Source organism: Cricetulus griseus, unplaced genomic scaffold, assembly GCF_003668045.3.
Source record: "Cricetulus griseus strain 17A/GY unplaced genomic scaffold, alternate assembly CriGri-PICRH-1.0 unplaced_scaffold_377, whole genome shotgun sequence".
NCBI classification, from domain to species: Eukaryota; Metazoa; Chordata; class Mammalia; order Rodentia; family Cricetidae; genus Cricetulus; species Cricetulus griseus.
The window spans coordinates 22,501-28,583 of record NW_023277116.1 but is presented as its reverse complement, the minus strand read 5'-3'; the positions used below and the strand labels follow the sequence as shown (position 1 = coordinate 28,583).

General features: G+C 45.0%; 1 pseudogene; it reads left to right on the top strand.

Moving 5' to 3' along the window:
• The first annotated feature begins 321 nt into the window (after positions 1 to 321).
• On the top strand, positions 322 to 502 carry LOC113837932 (annotated as a pseudogene).
• Positions 503 to 6,083: the final 5,581 nt, after the last annotated feature.

Genomic DNA, 6,083 nt, shown 5'->3' with positions numbered 1-6,083 from the left:
TCTCCTGAGTAGTGGGCTTACAGGCACCTATCACCACTCCTGCCTTTATTCTGGAAATTATAACAAGTAATTATCTCAGGGCCTACTCTGTTCTAAACACACGACAGATAGTAACTTCTTGGGGTTTTTGTGTGTGTGTGGGGGGGGGGAGGGTCTTGTTTTGTTTGAGGTGGTTGAACCCAGGGTCTTGGCAAGCTCTCACTGAGTTAAGCTTGTTTTCTTTTTTTTTTTCTTTTTCTTTTTTTTTATGAAGTTAAACTTACATATACTAAAATGTACACGTCTTAAGAGAAACAACAGCCCTTTGTCCTCTTTGGCCAGCTGAAGGCAAGAGGGGTCACCAGCAGCTCTACTGGATTCACCCTCAAAGTTTGGCCAGGGCTCTTGCTCTTGCTGTGTCTGCTCTAACTGCCACGGTCTGATCCGGAAATATGGGCTGAACATGTTCTGTCAGTGTTTCAATCAGTACTCGAAGGACATAGGCTTCATTAAGTTGGACTAAGCAACCTTGAATTGATTATTCAAGACTGTTTACCCAGTGGAACAGATCATGCTAGTCTTTGTACATAAAGAATAAAAAAAAAAAAAAATGGAGACCTTCAAAAAAGGGGGGGGAGAAGAAACAAAATGTGAATTTTCATATGCATACACATCCCTGTGACCTCTGGTCAGAACGAAGTCTAGGACAATTCTAGTACCCACCCAAGAAGTGCCAGAACCTATGTTCAGCGATGTCTGTGGGAGACTATCTGGTTCCTCTACATTGCCCAGCCTGTTCGGTGGATCCACCATATTTTCTCACCTGTGCTGTTTTTGGTGGACATTCAGATTATTTCCAAATAGAGTCGACGGCACACAAGGTTCTTCTGAACATCCATATGCTGTCTTTCGGTGGACAGCAGCTCCCGTTCTCTTGACTTGTATGACCAGAAATGGATTTTGCTAAGTCAGAATATTCAACCCAGTCAGATGCCGCCATGGTTTTTCAAAGCCGCTATACTAATGTGAAGATTGTCGTGGCTTGCTGGTGTTCCAGTTGTCCCACAGCCATCTCAACATTTGCCATTTGGAGTCACATTAATGTTAGCTACTCTGCCAGGAAGCCCTGGGACCTCGGGACTTAATGTTCACTTCCCTTGTGCTCAGTAAGGCTCAGTACCTTCTGTGCATGTTAGCTATTTGTATGTCTGTTATGAAATGCTCCTTAAGATGTCTAGCTGCTTTTTCTCTGCATGTGAACAGCTTCAATTTCTGTGTAAGTATCATGGCTATGTGGTGTGCTGTGATATTTCAACACACACATACTGCGTTGCATCGTTTTTTGTCTAATTGTCACAAGCTAGGGCCATCTGGGAAAAGGGCGCCTCAGCTGAATAAATGCCTCTGTCAGGTTGGTCTGCAGGCAAGTCTGTGGGACATTTTCTTGCCTGATGATTGAGGTCAGAGGCTCAGTCTATGGGGACTGAAGTCAGGGCATCAATGAGCTGTTTTGCTGGTCCCACTCTGAATTTCTATAACATTAGCTTTCTTTTTTGTACTGCTGGAGATCTATCCCAGGGAGCTCATGATAACACTGAATCTCACCTGTATCCCTGAGGGCACATTTTTGCTTTCTACTTACACAAGAAAACATGGAGTGCCTTTGCCTTTCTGTGCATGACTTTTTAAAAAATGTCCTTTTATTTATTTAGAGATATAGGATCTCATTTATCTGTGTAGTTCTGACTGGCCTAGAACTTACTACTATGTAATCTAAAGGTATCTTGAACTTTCGGCAATCCTCCTGTCTCAGCCTCCCAAGGATAGGATTATAGGAGTATGTTACCACACTTCCCATACATACCTGTTTTTATGTCAAAGCCATGTTGTTTGGCTTCTTATAGCTTTGTAATTTGTTTTGTGGTGCTTGAAAGAGGTTCTTGGTAATCATCCTTCAGCTTCAGCTCCCAAATGCTGGTACTAAAGGCATACCCTTTGCTGTATGATTTGAAGCCGGGCTTGTGGTTCCCCCCTCTTACAGTCTTTGCTCAGTATTGCTTTGGCTTTGGGGGGTATTTGTGGTTTTATATGAAATTTACAAGTGTTTTTCATATCTCTAAAGAATGTAATTTGGTATTTTTATAGAAATTGATTTGGCTTTTTTTTAAACAATTTTTTTTTTAAAAAAAGGGGGGTTTTGCTATGTAGCCCAAGAAAGCTTTGAACTCATGAGCCTCCTGCCTCATCCAGGTACTCTGATTACAGTGTTCATTGCCATCCTGGGCTAAACATTTTGCATAGTTTTTAAATTAGACTGTCTGTGTTAGTTGTAGTTTTGTTGCTGTGATAAACACCCGAGAGAAACATTCTAAAGGAGGAAATGTTTTTCTTGGCCCATGGTTTTGGAGGTCTCTGTAGTCGTGGTGTCTGTGATCAGCTGTCATGGTGTCTGTAGACAGCTGTCATGGTTTTGGAGGTCTCTGGCTGTGGTCAGATGTCATGGTGTCTGGTCAGCTGTCATGGTTTTGGAGGTCTCTGTGGTCAGCTTCATGGTGTCTGTGATCAGCTGTCATGGTTTTGGAGGTCTCTGTCTGTGGTCAGCTGGCTCTGGGGCTTTAAGCCTGATGTGGAGCAGAGCATCATGGCTGAGAGTTGTGCAGAAGCAAAGCTGCTCACCTTATAAGGCCAGAACATGACTGGAAAGAAGGTATGTCTGTCCAAGGGGCATCCCCAGTGACCCATTTTCCACATTTCTGACACCTGCCCATTGTCTGCCCATTGTCTTGAGTCCATCAGTTGATGAATACCTTGATAAAGGCAGAGCCCTTGTGACCTGACCCCTTCCCTGAAGCCACACTTCCAACACTGCCTTTAATAAATGAGACTACATAAAATACATCTTAGCAACACCTGTCTCTTTGATATCTACTTTAGTTTTTGATATGTTCTTGCTCCAAGCAATTATATGTTTCAGTTTCATTTCTGTTTCTGTGATAATACACCCTGAGGGAAAGCAACTCAGGAGAGAAAGGTTGTATTTGGCTTATAAGTCCTTCATTGTGGGTAAGCCAAAGCAGGAACCTAACTTGCACCCTGACAGTCAAGAACAGACAGAAATAGATCCATGCATGCTGCTTGCTTGCTTGCTCTCGGCTAGCTTTCTCTCCTCTCTTACACTGTTCAGGACCCCCGACTAGGGAATGGTGCCACACACAATGGGCTGGTCTTCCCACATCAATTAACAATCAAGACAGTTGGTTCTCTAAAGACATGCCCACAGACCATGACAGCTGACCACAGACACCATGACAGCTGTTAAAACTAACCAGAATACACATATCACAAATACCTTTTCTGCACAAATATTATCTTGAATCCTCGCAATAATTCTGTGAGGTAGCAGTTATCATCCCTGTCATGGACCAGGAAAGTGAGGCTCCAAAAGGCAGAGTGCCTTGCCCACAGTCTCATAGCTAGATAGTACTGCAGCTGTATATTGGGCCCAGATCTGCCTCCAAATCTAGATTCTTCCCAGGAGCCTGTCTGCTCCAGTTTACAAACCTACCTTGAGTGGTAGCCGCTAACATGATCCTCAGGAGTCAGCATGGAATCAAACCTTCTTGCCTTGTTTTGGATCAAAGTGCAGGACTTGACCCATGCAGAGTAATGGAATGAAATGGGCTGGGGTGTGGGTGGGCACACACTTGCTGTGCCAACTCAGGTCTGCCACTTTGGCATGGAGAGCCTGATTGCTCATCTGTGACTGTTGATGTGGGGAGAAAAGAGATTGGGTGCTTTGGAAACCCTTGGCCTCTTCAGCTACTGTCCTTAACACCTTGCTGGTCTCCAATCTTGTCTAGCTTAGGGCTCCTCCCCGCTGCCTGTCAGCCACACATCAGTGAGTGCCCTTTCAGCTGCTCTGGAGTAAGGGTGTACCTCACAGGCCTGGGGGATGTAGCTGCTACTCTTCCAAGTTGTGAGGAAATGCTGAGCAGAGCACACCATTGTCCTTTCTGCTTTTGTCCTGATCACACTTTTCCTGTGCAGGAGAGCTGGGAGCTCCCCCCCCCACCACCACCACCACAGGGCTGCCTTGGTTCCTGCCTGCACTCCCTCTATCCCCTCACTGCCCTGCCATGTGAGGGCCAGTTCCTCTGTCCATGGCACATTTGGAGGATGGGTCCCATATTCATCATGGAAGGTTTAATGGATGAGCTACATTTGTCTATGATGTGGGAGTCTCAAAACTTGGCTGCAGTCACCTGGCGGGGCCCTGTGTTGGTGTTTGGAAAGCCACCAGTGATACAGAGAGACAGAGACCTCTGTCCTTGTAATACCAGAAATGAAAATGGAAGCTTGACATGGGGACTCAATGCTCAGAAGCCTGAGGCAGGAGGATCATTGCAAATCCGAGGCCAGTCTGGGCTTCATAGTGAGTTCTAGGCCAGCCCGGGCTACAGAGTGTGAGTGGGTGAGAGGCTTGGGAACAGTACTGGCAGAGAGGACTCAGTCTGCTCCTCATCAGCAGAATAGCAGACCCCATTGTCAGGTTGCTTTAATAGCCCAGAGACCTGCATGTTTTCTATGAACAATGAGACTGACATCTTTTTTTTAAATGATTTATTTATTTTAATTTTATGTGTATTGGTGTTTTTCCTGTATGTATGTATGTCTGTGTGAAGGTGTCAAATACTTGGAACTAAAGTTATAGCCAGGTGTGAGCTGCCATGTGGGTGCTGGGAATTGAACCTGGGTCCTCTGGAAGAGCAGCCAGTGCTCTTAATCTCAGAGCCATATCTCCAGCCCGAGAATGGCATCTTAAGACATTTCTTTCCTTACATCTTAAAATTTTTCTTATGTAAGATACATACCAATGTCCAGTTCTTTAATGACCTAGTGACATTGTCCTGCTTCTGGAAGATTTGGTCCTCAAGATAAGAGCAGGAGGCTAGGAAAGGCATATTTCACACATACCCTGCCAACTTGAGAGGGGAGGGACATGTCTTTTTTTTTCACAGAATATGATTTAAGAGGTACCAATGATGGATAATCATGGTTGTCAACTTTACACATCCGAGAAGCAAGGAATCGCCTCCATCGGACTGGCCTACAGTCATGTCTGGAGGGTAACTTCTTCATGGCCAATGGATATAGGAGGAGGACCCAGCACACTGTGGATGGTGCCGTACCTGGGTAGTGGAGCCTGTGCTGTGCAGACAAGCTGAGCCAGCCAGAGGAAGCAAGGCAGCAAGCAGTATTCCTTCATGGTCTCTACTTCAGTTCCTGCCTCAGCATCCCTCAGTGATGGACCATAGCACTGTAAAGTATAATAAACCCTTTCCTCCCCAAACTGATTTTGGTTATGGTGTTTATCACAGAAGCAGAATGCAAACTAGAAAAGTCCCTGTGAGCACCTCTGTCACTTCATTTACACCTAGGAGTTCTTTCTCCTTAATCTTAAAGAGTTCAAAGAAGCAAAGGCCTTTTATGGCTATTTCTGGCTAATATATGGACATTGCCCATATCTATCCTTGGAGGCAGTAGTTTTTGTTTGTTTGTTTTCTTGGTATACTGGGGACAAGATTGGTGGCATTAGGTCTCTGTCTAAAGTGCGTTGAAAACCCCTGATAAACATTAGTGTGACTTGGAACTGATGGATTCAGGAAGACATGAAACTTAAAATCATTTTGAGTGCTTAGAGAGGATGAGCACCATGGCTTACAGCTGTAATCTGGGTGACTCGGGAGGCTACACAGTGAGTTCTAGGTCAGCCTAGACTGCAGTGTGAAGTCTTGTCTTAAGAAGCAAAAAGAAAACACCTCTGGTCAACACATCCATGAACCCCCCCCCATGCACATGTGCACGTTAACACATGCAAACACATACACCAGATATGTGTTATGTTAATGTGTATGGGGATCTTGGCAGATTCCATGGCAGGTGAGGTTGACTGAGGCGGAGGGACAAACATGCCAGGCAGACAGAACTTAAGTGAGAAGTTTTATTAGAAAGGGGAGGCAAGGGGTAGGAAACAGAAAAGAGGTAAAGAGAGACAGAGAGAGGACAGAAGAGAAGAGGAAGACAGGGAAAGTCCTGTCTGCCCC